At 39.4% G+C, this 21,296-nt stretch overlaps 1 long non-coding RNA gene across 1 annotated transcript; it reads left to right on the top strand.

Moving 5' to 3' along the window:
* Positions 1–14,947: 14,947 nt before the first annotated feature.
* On the top strand, positions 14,948–18,347 carry LOC113277668. The gene is made up of 7 exons (XR_003325036.1): positions 14,948–15,067; positions 15,271–15,488; positions 16,515–16,734; positions 16,868–17,001; positions 17,103–17,146; positions 17,638–17,735; positions 17,823–18,347. It is a non-coding gene; the product is annotated as an uncharacterized LOC113277668 (long non-coding RNA).
* The last annotated feature ends 2,949 nt before the right edge of the window (positions 18,348–21,296 follow it).

A 21,296-nucleotide genomic window follows, 5' to 3' on the forward strand; every position in this document is an offset into this window, starting at 1 on the left:
GAATGTTTCAATGATTGAAATGGGAGTTTAGAACAATTAACCTTTGATTGGATATAGCACAGTATGCGTACTCGTATGCTAATTGTTGCATGTGTATTCCATGTCCGAGAATTTAGTATGCATACCCGTATGCGTACCGATTCAACAGTTGAACTCCGGGAACTATAGTATGCATACTGATTCAACTGAGTTCGGTAATGAACGACAGTATGCGTACCCGTTTGCATACTGGCGAATAAGACCAAGTCCAGGAACTTAGGTATGCCTACCCGTTTGCATACCTGAGTGGGTTAAGTTCTAAAATCGGTTATGTATGTTTACATACTCATGAACAAATACACTTATATAATAAGGAATGCAATTTTTGCAAATTGTGGGTATAATGTTCATGAACCGATGCGAGTGAATCAAAACCGATTTTGCCTCAATTGTGTCTTGTATACTTCTATGAGAATATAAACAATTGAACAACTCTATAACTAGTTTCATTTGATCATTTTAACTAGTTGTGATTAAGATGAACAAGATTGATATGAAAGTGTTCATATGGCTAACTTCAGTTAACTATTGTTGAGCCAACCAAGTGTACACGTTTAGGTACGGTTACCCATATCCAAATGAAGGCACATTTCATTTGTGTGTAACAAGATAAAACAATCTAACTGTTGAAAGATATTAGCAATTGACTTTAATCAGGTTTTCATCTAACGGTGAATATTGAATGTTTTGTTACCAAGGTAGCATTTATTGCAAACCCTTATTTGAAGACAATATATAAGGGAGAACTCTAGCAACTGGGAAACCTAATCCCCACTCCTCATGTGTGATACTAGTTGCGGCTAGAGTCGATTCTCCTTTAACCTAGGTTTTTCCTAAAACCATTATAGGTTAACGACTTAAAGACTTCATTGGGATTCTGAAGCCAGACCCAACTATTTTCTCTATAGTTGCGTGTTCTGATCTTACTTTGTTCTATCATATTGAGTACTATATTTTCTAAGATTTGCTCGACATTTAATCTCTTATAGGCAAGATAAAAAGTAATCACAAAGCTCTTCGTCTCATTCTTTGTGATTCCACAATATCTTGAGATGCTACCATACTGTTAAGATTATTGTGAGGAGATTGATAATTCTAGGATGTTCTTCGGGAATATAAGTCCGGTGTATCAATTTTTTCCTGTTCACCTTGATTTATCAAAAGACAGAACAAAACTCGTAGGTATTTCAGTGGGAGACATATTTATCTATTCCTATAGACTTTTCTGTGTGATACAAATTTGTTTATCAAGTCTTCGACTTTGGGTCGTAGCAACTCTTAGTTGTGGGTGATATCAGCTAAGGGAAGTCGGTAGAGTCTTACTGGGATTCAGAGGCATAAGGAACGCGACTGTACCTTAATCACTGTGAGATTGGTTATGTCTTAACTACATTCCAGTCCGAAGTTAACTTGTAGTAGGCTAGAGTCTATAGCGGCTTAATACAGTGTGGTGTTCAAATATGGACTAGGTCTCGGGGTTTTTTCTGCATTTGCGGTTTCCTCGTTAACAAATTTCTGGTGTCTGTGTTATTTCTTTTTCGCATTATATTTTCTGTATAATTGAAATATCACAGGTTGTGCGTAGTTCAATCAATTGGTGGATCCAACCTTTGGTTGTTGATTGAAATTGATTGACGCTTGGATATTGCTCTTTGGTACAATCCAAGTTATTTCTCATATTAATCCGGCTCATAGATTTCTATTTGTTCGATTGCAAATTGATTTGAGAAATTGAGATATAACTTTTGGATATATTTTCCTTGATTGTTTGTCTGTCTAGTTGATTCTCTTGGAATTATATTGGAGTTAGTCTATACAGATTGCCTAAAAGAAATATTGGGATTCATGAATCCCTATGAAGTCTTTGTAGTCGCTAAACCCTAAAAGGGTTAGGAAGAGGATGATTCTAGTAACAACTAGTACACACCAAAGTAATGTTGGGATTCAAAGATCCCAGTTTCTTGAATTTCCCCTTTTATAGACATTCAAAGCACGGGTTGCTTTAGGTTTAAGCTAGGATAGCTTTGGAACCAAGCAATCAATATCCACCGTTAGATGAATCTTTGAATCTGATTTACGTAAAGAAGATGTACACTCTGATTAAGTGAAACTGTAACCGAACCGTGTATAAAGACTATGTTCAAGGTGGTTAGCTGAACTAGCCGATTTGAACTTAAAAGCTTAACACTCATTTTCATGAACACTTAATACATTAACCTTGAGTTACAATCATGTGATCAAATAAGTCTAGTGCTTTTATAGAATTGATCAAATGTTAATTATCTCGTAGAAAAAATTTAATTGCACTCGAAAATAATCGACATGGTTCGTAGGTGTACAAAGTACAAATACCATTGCGTTCGTGAGTCGGTTCAGTCGCAGTACTACGTGTGCCGGTTTGTAAGCTAACGAGCCAAACCAAGTTCTTGAGTTAACAGAACTATTTAGGTATGCTTACCGGTATGGAAACCTTAAGACTATGACCGGTTCCGAAGTTCACAGAACTACCGATTTGGATACACAACCGAGTTCGGGAACACAAAACTATTTTGGTACGTGTACCGGTTTGGATACTAACCCGGTTCCGTAACCACGGTTCCTAAATGGTTTGCATACGAGTATGCCTACCGATCTGGTTCACGAGTTGAACATATTTTTACATGGTGCGCATAATATGCTTACCACAAAGCTGTAAGTTGATATATAGCTACTCCGCTATATGTGCGACTACATGAAATACGGGTTCAGACTTATAAAAGTTTCCCCAGTTTGTAAAACTGATTTAGAACCTTGCGATTCATTCCTTCATAATGAGATCCACCAGGATGGTTTCCTTCAGTGTGGCATTGAAACCCATGAGAAGTCTCAAGTGTTTAGAGCATAGCTCGGTTGAATCCACCAAGCGTTGGTATGTCAAAATTGGTTGTCATATTTTAGTAAACCAAAACTCATTTAAAGAGTCGCTTGATTATTTACTAGAGTCAACTTCGTATAGATTAGCTTGAAAGTATTAAGATATGAGACATTACAAGTGTTACGTGAAGACTAGAAGAATGTGAAGAAGTAAGAAGCTACAACGACGACATCATCCTTCCACTTGAGGTTAGTAATATTTGACTTGAACTGTTTCATTCCCTAACATATCTTTCAAGTCGTGCATATTGAAAGCATAATCGCGAAGCTGTGATATTATACTCTAGTTAGACATAATGTTAGAGCATGGCTCGGTTGAACCCACCAAGCGTTGGTATCTCAAGTTTGGTTGTCATTTTTAGTGAATCAAAACTCATGTGAAGAGTCACTTGATTATGTACTAGAGTCAACTTTGTATATGTTAGCTTGAAATTATTAGGATATGAGACATTACAAGTATTGTGAAGTCTTGAAGATGTGAAGAAGCAAGGAGATACAGCGACAAAAATCATCCTTTCACTTGAGGTTAGTGATATTTGACTTGAACTGTTTCATTCCCTAACGTAGTCGTGCATATTGAAAAACAAAACTGCGAAGCATATTTAAACTCTAGATAGACATAGTATTAAGGAATACAATACGAGGTTTATTGCTTAACCATTAAACTTTGTAGATAAGACACCGCCATAATCATTTGAATCCTATTTTGATTATGTATGGGTATAAGGTGAGGATTTCAACCTAGGGAACAATGTTTTACATGTGTTCTAAGGAAGTAAGTTCATAAACTTGTTTGTGAACCGAAAAGGAAATTGCCAGGTGTTATTGGTTTTGTTATTCATTGCATATCTTATGAACAACCAATATGTGTTATTGAGTATAACCGCTCACAACTTGTTTGTGTTCTTGGTAGAACTATTCATAAAGGCCTGACTTATGTATTTGTTAGAGCATTGCACGGTCGAACTCGCATGCGTTGCTATCTCAGGCATGTTTGTCAATGTTAGTGATCAAAACTATAAGTCTTGATTTCTAGTCTACTATAGCTAAGTCTTGGACTAGGATAAAAAGTGTATTTGAGCTCAAGAACTTCATGGCAATCATCATATAAGACGAAGGAATACTCAAGGAACTGGTAGATCTCCATCGACTAAAAGGTATGTGGAGACTTGAACTTATCTGTCACTCAAAAGTCTATCTACTCTATCTCCTATTCTGAGATAAAAGTCGTTTTGCTATATAGACTTTGATTATACATATTTGCTATTTCGAGCCGAGTTTAACTTGCCTATCTATTTATCGAAATATGTGTTGGTAAGCTTTTGCTTTGGCCAAGTTCATATTTACCTAGTGGCGAAAGTCATGTTATGTTTCAATCACTTTGAAAATTGCTCCAACGAAAAATGGTTTGTGAATAACAACTATATAACGTCCTCTGAGAATGTTTTAATAATTGAAATGAGAGTTTAGATTATATAACCAATGATGCATATAAGCATTGTGTGGTAACACATATATATATAAGTCCGTGAACCGGAATAGTGGCGTGAGTCGCGGAAGTTCTCGACTCGAGAATATCTGCTGGAGTTTGTGAACTCCTTCCAGGAACTTAAGTCCGCGAACTAAGTTTGAGAACTTGAGTTGGTTATATCTAAAAACGATTGTTTGTGAACTTATTCATATTAACTAAGGAATGCTAAATGCAAACCGTGGCTATATAGTTCATGAACCGATTCGAGTGAATCACATCGTTTTTGCTTCGATTGTGTCTTGTGTAGTTACATAAGATTTCCTTGCAATTTAACAACTCTCTAACTAGTTCATTTGAGTCATTTGAACTAGTTATGGTGAAGAAAAACATGGTTGATATGAAATTGCTCATATGGCTAACCATTTGTTTAACTACTGTTGAACCAACAAATGTTCATGTTTGGGTACGGTTACATAAACCCAAAATAATACATTTCATTTGTGTGTAACAAGCTAAGTTTTCGATCTAACGGTTGAAATATATTAGCTTGAATCTAATCAGGTTTTCATCTAACGGTGAATATTGAATGCTTTGTTACCAAGCTAACATTGATTGCAAACCCTGATTTGAAAGACTATATAAGGGAGAACTCTAGCAACTGGGAAACCTAATACCCACACCTTCCGTGTGATACTAGTTGTATTATCTAGAGTCGATTCTCTTTTAACCTTTGGTTTCTTCTTAAAAACCAGGTTAACGACTTAAAGACTTCATTGGGATTGTGAAGCCAAACCGATACTACTTTCTCGTAGTTGTGTGATCTGATCTTGCTGATTCTATCGTTTTGAGTACAATTGTAACGATTGTCTTGAGATCTTTATCTCCGATAGGCAAGATAGAAAAGTAATCACAAACATCTTCGTCTCATCGTTTGTGATTCCACAATATCTTGTTTCGCCGTGTCGATTAAGATTGCTGTGAGGTGATTGATAATACTAGGTTTTTCTTTGGGAATATAAGTTCGGGTTATCAATTGGTTCATGTTCACCTTGATTTATCAAAAGAAGGAACAAAACTCGTAGGTTTATCTGTGAGAGACATATTTATCTATTCTGTAGACTTTTCTGTGTGATACAAATTTGTTTTTTAAAGTTTTCGACTTTGGGTCGTAACAACTCTTAGTTATGGGTGAGATCAGCTAAGGGAATCAAGTGCGTAGTATCCTGCTGGGATCAGAGACGTAAGGAGCGTAACTGTACCTTGAATCAGTGTGAGATTGATTGGGGTTCAACTACAGTCCAGACCGACGTTAGTTTGTAGTAGGCTAGTGTCTGTAGCGGCTTAATACAACGTGGTGTTCAATCTGGACTAGGTCCCGGGGTTTTTCTGCATTTGCAGTTTCCTCGTTAAAATTTTTTTTGGTGTCTATGTTATTTCCATTCCGCATTATATTTTGTTATATAATTGAAATATCACAGGTTGTGCGTTGTATCGATCAATTGTGAAATCCAACCTTGTTTGTTGATTGGAAATTGATTGATCCTTGGATATTGGTCTTTGGCACCATCCAAGTTTATTATCCTTGTATTTGATAAAGACTCACAAATTCTTATTTGCTTGAGTAAAGATCAAATCAAGTGAGAGAGATATTAACTCCTCGATATAATTTTCTCTAGATTGAGTGTGACTGTCTAGTTGATTCTCTAGAAAGTATATTGGAGTTTGTCCATACAGATTGCTAAGCGAAATATTGGGTGTGGTTGTTGTACCCCCACTTTTTCAGTATTGGTATGACTTTTATTAGTGAAACCGATCTTAAGTAATCACCTGAGATGGTATGATCGGGTTTGTGATTTTATGTCTGACCAAATATGGGAAAGGTAACTGATCCTATTAAGAGGTGAAGTACATCACAAAGGGGAACCGATCCTTGTATGGGGTGCAACAAGGTTTATAGCATAAAGGGGAACCGATCCTATGGACATGTGCAACACGTTTTTAGGCAAAGGGGAACCAATCCTATGGACATGTGCAACACATATAAGTTAGATACCATATATATGTGGGGAACCGATCCTAGTACCTAGTCAACCGAATTTTTTAAAGCTAATGTGACTATGCACAATACTCACATGGAAGGTAGAACCGAAACTTGCTTTGGTAGAACCGTTAAAACCATGATTGTGATTGAATGTTTGTTTGATCAATCGCATAGTTCTTGAAAGTCAGATGAACCAATTCTAAACTTGTTTGGAAGTGTGGCAAATCGGTTTCAAGGTTATAAGTGTGAAAGAGAACTTACAAAGTAAGGATGTCGACATACTTTGAACACGTGCTATGAATGTTTATTTCTTTAATTATTCAAAGTTATTCCTTAATAGATAAGAGAAGAGAATCCCAGGATCGAAACATAAGTAAGTTAAGAATCTTTTAATTAAGGTTATTAATTTCATTTTGTAGGGAAATATAAGAATTAGTAATGTGCATTTACTAATTAGATTTTCCCAGAGATTTCGATCATCATTTTAGGACAGAACATTTCCACGAATTATGGAAACCGAATTTGTGCTTTAATGAATATCTTGAGAATATTTTCGGTTTTGGAAATTCCTTGGTGTCCAAACTTCCTTGTCTATAAATACTTGAAGTTTTCCTTTATAGCAAACTAATCCTTCGTAAAAACAAACTTCCTCTTTTGTTGTTGTTACTGGTGTAGCCGCCTATTCGGAGAGGAGAGTAACCTAATTAGATGAAATCTCTTACGGCCGCTCAGTTTAAAGTCTTCTTTGGGATTGAGAAGCTCTAGCGTGTACCGTTGGTGGGAAACTAGATAACTGCGGTTTATCTTTTGTTTTCATTGATTTGATTGACTAACGGTGGTTTAAATACAGACGGAACTAGGTAAACTATAGGTTTAGTTTCTTGGTCTCAACTATACGAAGTTAGGTGTAATTTTTTGTAGCGGCTTAATCCTGAGAGTATTCAATTCTGGACAAGGTCCGGGGTTTTTCTGCATTTGCGGTTTCCTCGTTAACAAAATCTTGCTGTGTCATTTACTTTATATTTCCGCATTATAATTGTTTTATTATAATTAAAGTAAACTACACAAACGTTAATTCCTATTTAATTGATAATTTAATCATATTGTGTTTGGTTAAGTCTGAACATTTTTATCAAGTAACATACTTCGTTGTTGTATTTTCTCGTATCTTAGAATCTGGGCCGAAGAATGAAATCGGGAATTGGAAATTGATATTGTAACCGAGAGATTAATCTCCCACTGTGGTCGCCAATTGTTTGAGGGTGAAAACAGTTTATGCTGGTTTCGGTAATTTCGTGTGTTGTGGGTGAGAAACGAGTCTAAACCCTAAACAATGTACTGCAAGGGATTACTTTAGATTAGAGAGATCAATTTGTACAAATCCGGCCTAAACCAAGAAATGGTCGTTCCATACTTGCTTCGGTCACAAAGTGAATGAGAAGGGTTGGTTTTGGGGAGGGAAGCGAAGAGAGTGTTGAGACCGGAATAGTTGATTCTGGAAGAGTAGTTGTTTGACTTGTATCAGAAAGTGAAAGCTAATAGATGGGAAATCTAACAAGTGAATTCTGAGTGTTGTATGCTCCTGACCAAAACTTGTTCTTTGGTGGAAATAGGTGAGACCTATTTATACAAGTCGCATCAAAACGTACCCTGGTCTCATAAGAATTGGAAACGGCTGAGTAAATGGAAGAAAGCGGTAACGGGTAACGCCTGGAATTGATGTTTCCATAATGAACGAAATGTTTCACCATTACTCCATGTATTTACTAACCGCCTCACTCTTATAACACTTTCTTGTAACGGGCGTAGTGTACGCCGCACGCTGTAAACCGCCAAACCAATACCCTGATGAGCATCCCCCAAATTCTGACATGTTTTGATGTATCAAGTGTTTTCGTAGAAAACGTGTAGCATGTTTCCACATGTGGCGTGGCCAAAGGGTTTGACGTTTGTAGCCAAATTGGTGTCGTGACCAAAGAGTAGGCATCGTAGCCAGGTTGGTGTCGAGACCAGAGAGTTAGCATTGTAGCTAAGGTGGTGTTGTGACCAAGAGTTATTATTGTATTCAAGACATTGTCGTGAGTCATTTGGTGGCAGGTTTGTACGGATGAGATCTGCATCTCAGGAGGAAGGGTAGTCGTAGATCGTTGCAACCCTTCGTTTGGAAACCAGCGGCATGGTTTAGTGCCGGCATGGCTTTGGCATAGTTTAGGCGCGGCCAAAATTAGGGTTTTGGTAAAACCGTGATGTTTGGCCTTGGGGCGGAAGTTTCCATGCGCTTGGTGGCGAACTTGGACAGCTGAGATCTGCATCTCATATGGAAGGGTGGTCGTTGATTGTTGCAACCCTTCGTTTTGGCAGCCAGCGTCATGCATGGATTTGGCATGTGTTAGGCGCGGCCAAAATTAGGGTTTGCATAAATCGTGATGTTTGGCTTTGGGCCGCAAGTTTCCATGCGCTGGGTGGCGAACTTGGACGGTTGAGATCTGCATCTCATATGGAAGGGTGGCCGTTGATTGTTGCAACCCTTCGTTTTGGCATCCAGCGTCGTGCATGGATTTGGCATGTGTTAGGCGCGACTAGGGTTTGCATAAACCATGATGTTTGGATTTGGGCCGCAAGTTTCCATGCGTTAGGTGGCGAACTTGGACGGTTGAGGTCTGCATCTCAGATGGAAGGGTGGCCGTTAATTATTACAACCCTTCGTTTTGGCAACCAGTGTCGTGCATGGCTTTGGCATGTGTTAGGCATGGCCGAAATTAGGGTTTGCATAAACCGTGATGTTTGGCTTCGGGCCGCAAGTTTCCATGCGTTAGGTGGCGAACTTGGACGGTTGAGAACTGCATCTCAGATGGAAGGGTGTCCCTACATTGTTGCAACCCTTCGTTTTGGAAGCCAGCGTCGTGCATGGCTTTGGAATGTGTTAGGCGCAGCCAAAATTAGGGTTTGCATAAATCGTGATGTTTGGCTTTGGGCCGCAAGTTTCCATGCGTTGGGTGGAGAACTTGGACGGCTGAGATCTGCATCTCAGATGGAAGAGTGGCCTTTGATTGTCGCAACCCTTCGTTTTGGCAGCCAGCGTCGTGCATGGCTTTGGCATGTGTTAGGCGCAACAAAAATTAGGGTTTGCATAAACCGTGATGTTTGGATTTGGGCCGCAAGTTGCCATGCGTTGGGTGGCGAACTTGGACGGCTGAGATCTGCATCTCAGATGGAAGGGTGGCCGTTGATTGTTGCAACCCTTCGTTTTGGCAGCCAGCGTCGTGCATGGCTTTGGCATGTGTTAGGCGCGGCCAAAATTAGGGTTTGCATAAACCGTGATGTTTGGCTTTGGGCCGCAAGTTTCCATGCGTTAGGTGGCGAACTTGGACGGTTGAGATCTGCATCTCAGATGGAAGGGTGGCCGTTGACTGTTGCAACCCTTCGTTTTGGCAGCCAGCGTCGTGCATGGCTTTGGCATGTGTTAGGCACGGCCAAAATTAGGGTTCGCATAAACCGTGATATTTGGCTTCGAGCCGCAAGTTTCCATGCGTTAGGTGGCGAACTTGGACGGTTGAGATATGTATCTCAGATGGAAGGGTGGCCGTTGATTGTTGCAACCCTTCGTTTTGGCAGCCAGCGTCGTGCATGGCTTTGGCATGTGTTAGGCGCGGCCAAAATTAAGGTTTGCATAAACTGTGATGTTTGGATTTGGGCCGCAATTTTCCATGCGTTAGGTGACGAACTTGGACGGCTGAAATCTGCATCTCAGATGGAAGGGTGGTCGTTGATTATTGCAACCCTTCGTTTTGGCAGCTAGCGTCGTGCATGGCTTTGGCATGTGTTAGGCGCGGCCAGAATTAGGGATTGCATAAACCGTAATGTTTGTCTTCGGGCCGCAAGTTTCCATGCGTTAGGTGGAGAACTTGGACCGTTGAGATCTGCATCTCAGATAGAAGGATGGTCGTTGATTGTTGCAACCCTTCGTTTTGGCAGCCAGCGTCGAGCATGGCTTTAGCATGTGTTAGGCGCGGCCAAAATTAGGGTTTGCATAAACCGTTATGTTTTGCTTTGGGACGCAAGTTTCCATGCGTTGGGTGGCGAACTTGGACGGATGAGATCTGCATCTCAGATGGAAGGGTGGTCGTTGATTGTTGCAACCCTTTGTTTTGGCATGGAGACGTGGTTGGCATGGTTTGCCATCGGCATGGTGGCACGGCTGGCATGGTCGGCATTCCTTAGCGCGGAGACGTGGCTGGCATGGTTTTCCATTGGCACGGTGGTGCGGCTGGCATGGTTGGCATGCCTTGGCAGAGACGTGGCTGGAATGGTTTGCAATTGGCAAGGTGGTGCAGCTGGCATGGTAGGCATGCCTCGGCGCGGAGACGTGGATGGCATGGTTTGCCATTGGAACGGTGGCGCGGCTGGCATGGTCGGCATGCCTTAGCGCGGAGACCTGGCGGGCATGGTTTTCCATTGACACGATGGTGCGGATGACATGGTTGGCATGCCTTGGCGCAAAGACGTGGCTGGCATGGTTTGTCATTGGCACGGTGGTGCGGCTGGCATGGTCGGCATGCATTGGCGCAGAGACGTGACTGGCATGGTTTGCCATTGGCACGGTGGTGCGGCTGGCATGGTCGGCATGCCTTGGCGTGGGGACGTGGCTGGCATGGTCGGCATGCCTTGGCGCGGAGACATGGCTGGAATGGTTTTCCATTGACACGGTGGTGCGGCTGGCATGGTTGGCATGCCTTGGCGCGGAGACGTGGTTGACATGGTTTGCCATTGGCACGGTGGTGCGGCTGGCATGGTTGGCATGCCTTAGCGCGGAGACGTGGCTAGCATGGTCGGCATGCCTTGGCACAGAGACGTGGCTGCCATGGTTTGTCATTGGCACGGTGGCGCGGCTGGCATGGTCGGCATGCCTTAGCGCGGAGACGTGGCTGGCATGGTTTTCCATTGGCACGGTGGCGTGATAATTAGGGTTTAGTATGTACGAAGTTGATGTTGGTCAATACTAAGGGTTCTGACGTGGAACATGACACATGCATAAAAAAAAGGTACCCTGGTAATTCTTACGTAGGCATGTTGGATGATTCAATAAATGCACTAGCGATCATAGTGACGTCATGTCAGATGTAAGGTTTTACGATTTTAAAACCCGAATGGAAGGATTGAGAAGCTTGGCATATAAAGACTTGACAGAAAATTCCCCATTTCTAGTTAATGTCCATCTTAATTTGTCTTGTCTCAGGTGACCAGATCTTGTAGTGAATAGATTGATATTAAGAATTTCCTGCACTACAGAGTTATCAAAGATAGAATTGAGTAACTGAATGTTCCACTTCTTTGTGTGTGAGTTTATTAGCTCAAACACAAGAGTTATGTGGGTATTTTTCCTTTGGACAATGATTGCCAAAGTTTCAGTTCTGGCTGGAAGCCATCTGTCTTGCCATATGTTTATGGAGGAACCATCTCCCACCTCCCATATACTGTATTTTTTGATGTGTGTTATGCCTTGTAGAATACAATTCCAAATCCAATAAGCATTTGATTTCTTCTTGGATAGTAAAGCTCCAGTTTTTCTGAAATACTTTCCTTTTAAAATTTTAGCCCATCAATCATTTGGATGGCTAACTAATCTCCATGCTATTCTACTGATCATGGCTTGGTTAACCTTATTTGCTTCTTTAAATCCTAACCCTCCCTATTCTATAGGTCTGCATAAGAAGTCAAAATCTTTTATGTAAATTCCTTTAGAATTTGTTCCCCACCAAAAGTCTCTTTGAATATCATTGATCCTTTTAGTTATCTTTTTTGGTAAGACAAAGCACTCAATGCATACCTCAAGAGGTGAACATTGAATGTAGCCCGTTGGAGGTAGTACGAGCTACATGTAGTTGCTATGTAGTATAACTGGATCCATGCCAAACACCCAACATTTGAATGCAGCCCTTGACTACTCTCGTTGGATACAGTACCCCCTCCAAGTACCTCCCATTTAAGCGTGTCAAATGGTCCCTAAGTAATTCAATTTACACATGTTGTTGCAGTTTCTATGGGTGTCGTGTTTTCTTTAAGTAAACCTATAGGTGTCGTGTTTCTTTTAAGTAAGACTAGATTTGTGATATTTTTTCTTTTAAGTTGGTGTGTGCGGGGTTTCGCCGCACCCCGTGGCAATGCATTTTTGATTTGGTGTGCGCAGGGCTTCGCCCCACCCGGTGGTGATGCATTTTTGATTTCGTGAGCGGGGGACTTCGCCCTGCCCCGTAGTGATGTATTTTTGATTTGGTGTGGCGGGGAAAATACATTAAATAGGTGGAGCATATGTGCAGATTTCGGAACCAGACTCCTTAATGGACTTTCCGTCATTATCGTAACGGAATCGGATGAGACCCCATCCGTTTGGTTTAAGTATCGACATCTGATAATAAAATTTCTCCATTAACTCTTGTCTTCATTATACTAACTCTGCTTCAGTTTCTTCTTAACTCTCTTCTCCTCTTCACGGCAACTACACCATGAATCCCTTTTTAATCAGGGAGCTACAAATTCATCTTCTTCAATTTCTGGAATACGAACTCAAGTAGTACATATACCAACTTGGTAACAACATCGGTATCATCTTTTTCATCTAAGAGTCCACCATCTTTATCTCTGAAATTGATTTCAAGCAAAACCCTAATTCAGTCTCATAGTTTCACCTACATCGTCCATAAGAACTCTATTTTGTATTGCTTACTCAAATTAACACCCTTGAAACAAATTCAAACCCTAAACACTTTGAATTCCTCCTTAATACTATAATCAACAACATTAACTCCTCTCTAATTTCAAAACCCTATTTCGTACTGATTCAACATCTTCGATTCACAAGCACAAGCTTCAGATTGTGGGCATCAAATCTTCAACAATAATTGTTAAGTTTTTAACCATCTTAACACAAAAATGGGATCATAAAATCTGATATCTAATAGCTATCATAACAGAATCATATTGATTGTTCTGGATTCCATCGGATTTTATCGTATATCGGATTTGCGATAAACGTTAAAGTAACATAATCAGATCTCCCAAACTCCGACGGATTTTCGTTCGTTGACAGCCCTAATCTCAAGGATGATTCCAGATTCATCCAATGAATATAGGAAGCTTTCATAGATTTATTCTATACTGCTTGACAAATTCGAATATGACACTAGCTAACTTAAGATTATTGATCAATAGTGTAGTTGGAGGGCATATCCATAGTACATGGGCGTATTCAATGCATACCTCAAGAGGCGAAAATTGAATGTAGCCCGTTGGAGGTAGTAGGAACTACATGTAGTTGCTATGTAGTGTAACTGGATCCATACCAAACACCCAACATTTGAATGCAACCCTTGACTACTCCCATTGGCTGCAATACCCCCTCCAAGTACCTCCCATATAAGCGTGTCAGACGGTCCCTAAGTAATTCAATTTACAGATGTTGTTGCAGTTTCTATGGGTGTCGGGGTTTCTTTAAGTAAACCTATAGGTGTCGTGTTTTCTTTTAAGTAAAACAATATTTGTGCCCGTGCTACGTATCGGGCATATTTTTTTTTCTAATTTGGTGCGCGCAGGGTTTTGCCGCACCCCATGGCAATGCATTTTTGATTTGGCGTGCGCAGGGCTTCGCCCTACCCATTGGCGACGAATTTTTGATTTGGTGAGCGCGGGGATTCGTCCCGCCCCGTAACGATGTATTTTTGATCTAGTGTGGCGGGGAAAATACATTAAATAGGTGGAGCATATATATGTGCAGATTTTATTTATTTTAACTTGGTGTATGCGCGGGGCTTCGCCCCGCCCCGTGGCGATTATTTTTGATTTAGTGTGGCGAGACAAATGTATTAAATGGGTGGAAAACATGTGCATATTTTATTTTTATTTTTATTTTATTTTCGCAGAAAATATGTGGATTTTTTCCCCACTTTATATATTAATTTGGAGAAAAGAGTCGTAGTATAGTAGTTATTCGATTTCCAAATTGAATTTGGACTTTCATAGAATTCCAAACACGGTAAGTTAGGTTTTCCTTTTAAGTCTGTAATTTTTAAACCAAACATACGTTGACGAGTGTCTCACCTAAATATTGAATTTGGTTTCCTTTTTTAAATCTTTCTCCTATTGTTTTTAAGCCAATCATACGTTACCAAGTGTCCTCACCAAAACACTCATTTCATAAAGCTCAAAAAGGCCTATTTCGACCAATAGGAAGCGAGAGTTTCCTCATCGTTCAACGTGGGATCTTTATTTGTCTAGGCCTTTAAGTCTTTAGATTTACCTATCTTACTATAATAAAGAAAATGGGGACTTTTCAACCGTGGCCCCCCTTTTTACTTAACTACCCTCCTTGATTTCTCCCCTACTAACCATGCAACAAAGGGTACAATCGTAACTTGAACTATCTATAGAAAACCAATTTCATTCTCTTTCGTCTTCCGTCTCTACGTTTCTCTTTTTTTTCTGAAACTTCTCTTTTCATCTGAAACACTTCCACTTCCACCATGAAAGAAATTTATGAAACACCTCCAAATTGAAACAAGAACGAAGGCTACGAAAAATCTGAGGCTTAACATAAGATTTCAATACAGGTTGGTCGATTTTTAATCTTATTCTCTTCTAATTTTGAAAATTCCAATCACTGATTTTTAATTTATAATTTTGACCTAAATTTGTAATGTTCAATTTTCAATTTTCAGTTTTTAATTTCTCAATCAGAACTATGTAACTAAGGGTGACTCTGTAACTTGAATTTTCGTTTTTTTCTCTCTTTCAATGTTTCTTCTTCATACAGATCCATGAAAACAAGCGATTTTCTCCCATGTTCGATTGATTTATTTATCGAATTCCAGAGTTGTTTTTTACATTGAAGAAAATTGGGGGTTAAGTAAAGGAAATTGATTCCAAATGATAAGGTACTAGATCCAGTTCTCCAACACAAGTACACAACTACTTCACTAGAAATTCTCTCAACTATTTGGTGAAGTCTTCACCGTGAAGAATTTCAAGAAGGTAAGTCTTTCTTATGGGATATGATTAAAGTATTAGATTAGAAATTTGTGTTTGATGAAATTTCGTATTTTAAGTTTTTCTTTATTGATTGTGGATCGGATTAAAGTATTAAATTATAAGTTTGTGTTTGTTGTGCCTCTATGGTGTTAGTTTAGCAGACAACTTGGATTGTAATGTGAAATGAACTACTCCCTCCGTTCTTTTTTAATAGGCCAGTTTTGTTTTTAGCGAAATTTAAGGAAATTAATAGAACTAATCATTGAAAGTAGTCCTCATGACACTTGTCAATAAAAGAAGTGAAGTGAAATGGTCCCATGACACTTGTTAGCAAAAGAAATAAAGTGAAGTGGTCCACATGACACTTGTCATCAAAAGAAGTTAAGAGAAAAGTGGTCCCAAAAAATTAAAATAACATTTGAGTTTCCCAATTAGGAAACCGGCCTATTTTCTTGAAATTTTTATTTATAGAAACTGGCCTATTAAAAAAGAACGGAGGGAATATTTAAATGGGAAAATTTGTTATAAAGATGATGAGAATGAACTATTTAAATGGGAAACTTAGATTTTAAGTTTGTGTTTGTTGTGCCTCTGTGGTGTTACTTTAGCAGACAACTTGGATTATAATGTGAAATGAACTATTTAAATGGGAAAACTTAGATTATAAGTTTGTGTTTGTTGTGCCTCAATGGTGTTATTGTTCTTAAATGCTGAACTTAATGCATGTTTATACAAGCATTGAGATAAATGATTCAAATTGATTTTAAGATTCTAAAAATTAATCTAAAGGTCGATGGGATAGTATGTACCTAGGTCACATACATTGCTAACTGACACCCCCAGTAGAGTATGAGAGACAATGCAATTTAAAGAGATTTTCGACTGGGAGGATGTAAGGAACTAATGTTGGAAGTTTGATTTACTAAAACTAGCCAGTTTGATTTACTGGAACTAGCCGATTTGATGAAAAGGGGAAAATAATTGTTCACTGTTGATATTGTTTTACTTACTGTGAACTTCTCCAAGCAGCTGGTGATGGTGTTCGAGCAGCTCAAAGTGTCCGTTGCAGCATCTAGAAAAGTAAAAGGCTTAGTTCTGTTTGGAAGAGTTCAGAATGGAATGTGATCTTGGTAATAGCATCCTTGAAAGGAAGGATGCAAGTCCTGTGCCCTTGGTGTCATAACTGAACACAAAATGGAGACAACTATTCTGGATAATGGTCAAGCTGTTAATGTCACTGACAAACCAGGTATATATTGCACTTGCATAATTTTGCATTTGAATTATCTGTTCTTACTTCTTTTTCTATGCTTTCACAACAAAGATAAAATTTTAAGTGAGGTACCTATCCAAATTCCTGAGGCGATAAGTCATTTTTTCAGGTTTTCTCTCTATCTTCACTCTTTTTCGTTGAAACACCTCCACCACTTCCGCCATGAATTTTGAAACTCCTCCGCCATCAAAGAAGAACAACGGCTACGACAAATCTGAGGCCTAACATCATATTTCAGTCCAGGTTAGTCAATTACGAATCAAATTACAATCTTATTCTTCTTTAATTTTGGGAATTTTTTAACTCATATTTTTTTGACCTAAATTTGGATTTTGTCTTCCCAGTTTTATATGATTCTTGCAATGGATTCATGGAACGACTTTTAAGGGTATTCCGTTTTGCCTCATTCCTTTTGGGTTTTTAGATGTTGGACTGGCTTATTAGTATAGTCATAGATTATAGGGACTGAACTTTTTATGGATCACTTCAGTGATGATTAATATGATTTTTGATTATAACAACGCCCATTCATTGGGTGGATTTTGGAGTTTTTAGATAGGCCTTTAGTAATTTTGATATACCAAACGAATCAATTGTAAATTTACTGACTTCAGCGTGTTCACTGAGTGCGATAGTTTTAGAAATTACTTAGTGAAATATAAATTTTCCAGTTCATCCGAAGGTCATGTAGGACAAGGAAGCTAATGCATATTAGTTGTGCAAATAGAGCAACATAGGTCTAAGCATTGAGTTAACCGCACGTAGCTTAGGTTGAAGTTTTACTAGAGCTACAAAGAGCAGAGAGATTACCTAATTTCTTTACTCGCGCATTTTGATTTACATTAAGGATTGCTAAGTTTTGTTTGTGTCTGTTTGCAGCCTCTCCTAAAATCAAGTCATTTGTTCACAGCGTCTCTGTTGTTCCACAAGAGAAATTAGAGGAATTCCTAGAAGGGTTTGCCTAGGAATATGATAAGGTGGGATTTTGAGTATTGTATTTCCTTATTTTATTATGATTTTATTTTTTCAGCAAATAAACTCATTACACTTTGTTTTCCATGAAGGCACCACAGAGATTCTCGCCATTGGGTTGATCTCTTTAATCATTTTGACTTATTCTTTGAGACGCACATAAAGTTGAGAAAGGATTGGCATGTTGGAAATGATTCTCTTGCCATGGATTTTCCCTTCCAGAGAGGAGATGTTCTCAGCGTTCTTCGCGTTATAAGGATCACTTTGGAGAATTGCATGAACATGCATTTCACGTTTAAATTAAAATATTCAATGAGACAACAGTTATGGCTCACAACTTGACTAAATCATGTCCTTTATCGTACATCTTCAACCTTAATCTCCTTTTCCTGATTATTTTGTTGACATTTATAATGCAACAGTATCGTTCGTCTATGTTGGCTTCTACTGATGCAGGCATTGTTGAGATAAGTCTGCTGACTTTGGTTTGGTTGAATTCTTAAAGAAAACAAAGGGGAAGTGCTATTTATTTTTTCGCAAGGTTGAGGGACGTGTTGTAGAGAGAATGGTGATGCGGTATCCTATGAGTTAGGTTGTACGCTCCACTTTGAGTTATATTCAGTAAGTGGTCCATCAAAAGAGTCCATAACAAACCAGTGTAACTCAGGAGTAAGGGGTTTTCTCCTAACGTTTTCTTGTGGAAACGAAACAAAACATAGAAAGAAAAATTCATCAAAGTTGTGAGGTTTTAGTATGAGCGGGTACCATGAGGTGTTATATGGGAAGTTTTTGATCGTGGAAGAATTTGGTTCGAGCGGCACTCGCATCGCGCATGCGATTTTACTAGTAACAGTAAAATTTAGTAGGAAATACCGCAAAATCCGTGCAAAGCACGGGCATAATACTAGTTAGACTCCAATTAGAAAATACAGTTTCCTTTTCAGAGAATGTTTCTCTTTATATTTACCTATTTAAATATAGAGCATGGTGGAAGCCCGAATTAAGCATCCAAATAGGGTTTAGTGTATACTTGGAGAAAAAAAAAGGAGGGTGCGTTATGGCTAAGGAGAATGGTAATGGTGTTGTTAATTTTCTTGTTCCTTTGGGTGTTATTGTCTGTGCAGGTATATGGGGGACATTACGAGCAAAACAAGAAGAAAAAACTACTTGGAGATTGAATTTACTTGAAGAAAAAATTATGGGGAGATTGGATTCTCTTGATGAAAAAATTAGCGTGGGAATAACGGCTCTTAATAACGATCATGCACAATTGGGTGCTAACGATCAACTCTTGGTTGATTTAATATCTAGAAAATCTCAATGGAAATATAACATTAATCTAGATATATAAATTATATTTATTATAATAATTTATATATCTAGATCAAAGTCAAACATATATAAATTAGCGTGGGAGTAATAAATATTACAAGGTCAAAGTCACAATTTTTCTTTCTACAGATGTTTTTTTCTTCTTTGAAGCATGGATTATGTTTTTGCGGTGGAATAAATATATTTTTCTTCTGTAAAATATGGAAAATCTAGCTCTTCTCTGTGTACATATTTTGTTTCTACAGATTTTGTTTGTGTTGCACCTGTTGGCTGTTGTTTTATTGAACTTAATTACACCTATACATATCTCAAAAGCAGAGAAGACCAACACCATGATTCCCAGTAATGATTTTAGGGACGATATTTTCTGATCAATTGACCTGCTTCGCAGTGATGTTCGTCGACTCCCTAAAAACCAGAAACATGAAACTGTGTCAAGGTATTGATAAGTTTTTGCTTTGTTTTATACAACTTTGAAAGGTGGACGGAGCCAACTTCTGACAGGGTAATGTTTTATATTCGCTCACTTGGACATTACATAAGTCGTGATTGAGCTTCAATTGCGCGTGTCGATTTTTGGAGGATGCACCAGACTTCTGGCAAGGTAACTGAGGCGAACAGTGTTAACTCGGATGGAAACAAACGAATTACTAGGCGCACTCGTTTTTTATGCTGCTAGTGCAGTTGTGCCGGCTATTATCAAAGCAAGATCGCGTCGTAAGACATGACAAGATTTTTTGCCCGTGCTACGCACCGGGCAGATCCGAATACCTTTTTGTCTCGTCTTGTCCTGATGTATGTTTAGGATTTTTGATTTGGTATAGCTCGGTTTCGCCTCGCCCCGACATATATTTAGGATTTTTTATTTGGTGTGGCTTGGGTTCGCCTCGCCCCGTTTCTTAGGAATTTTGATTATGCACGTGCTAGCCATCGGGCATCTTTTTCTTTTTACCATATTTTTGTCTTGGTATAATGTGGCATCGCTTCGCCCCGTCGTGCATTTTTTATTTGGTGTCACGGGGATTCGGGACGTTCACCCCGTCCCGTCGTGATACCCCGTCTCGTCATGATACGTTATCGATTTGGATTTTTAATTTGGTGTCGCGGGGATTCGGGACGTCTGCCCGTCCCGTCGTGATACCCGTCTCGTCATGATACGTTATTGATTTGGTATGACATGGCTTGGCCTCGCCACATTATTTAGGATTTTTTTATTTTAAATCGGTGTAAACATATATTTGATTCAAATCTTAAATCGGTGTACTTCTTTACCTTTTATTCTTATATTCGAATCAGTAAAGATGTGTAGTGACAAGAAACTACACACTGCATCCGATGGAGTATAGGGTGATTCCACACAACATGAAGAAACATAAACAAATATAGACACAAGGATTTACGTGGTTCGGTATGATTACCTACGTCCACGGGGTGAAAGGATGTGTATCATTATTCTTCTTCCTTGGTTGCAAGTTGTACTCTCTCTCTAGTGGTGATGTTCTCTCAACTCAAGTAGGATGCCTTGGTTTCTCTCCCTCTCCGACCTCTCTTTCTCTCTCGACTAGCCCTTATATTTATAGGCCAAAGTCGACATACAACAGAATACAGTGTTGGTCACGTTACATCATTTTAGTTGTTCTCTATCGGACCTTCACTGATCGCCCGACTTCCTGGTTTGACCGATAGTTCTTCACCCGAGGCCGAGTCTGTATCGCCTGGTTAGCACGATGTCGCCCTTCTTTCTTCTCGTTCCTCTGTTTGACCATCTTCCTTCGTATGACCGAGTGTTTTCTGATTGTTCGCTCGACCTGTCAGAGGATAAGGGTCGCATCACATCCGATACCTATTGGGCCATCACGTCCGACCCACGTGATACCTCGCTCTTTGCGCCGTTTGGTTCTATCATGTGCTTCGACGCTCTTTTTCTTTGGTGTATCATAGCTTAGGATCTTGCCACCTAGCCCTGTGAATTATCAACACCTACATTTATGCCCCTTCTTTCGCTCGTGTGCTTGACACGAGGGAAAGACAATCGTTCCATCTTCCCACGTCCTCGAGCGTGCTGGGAATTCCGCCATGCAGTCTCCCACTAACTCTCGTTTATGACTCGTAACCGTTACTATCGGTTGAGGCGCTGTACCCTATAAATACCCTCCCTTATGTTCTCACTCCCTTATTCGCCATTTTTCAGAGAAACGAAGTGCTGTTCATCTTTCTTTTCTTCCTCCCTTTGT

The sequence above is a fragment of the Papaver somniferum genome, chromosome 5 (assembly GCF_003573695.1).
Source record: "Papaver somniferum cultivar HN1 chromosome 5, ASM357369v1, whole genome shotgun sequence".
Lineage (NCBI taxonomy): Eukaryota > Viridiplantae > Streptophyta > Magnoliopsida > Ranunculales > Papaveraceae > Papaver > Papaver somniferum.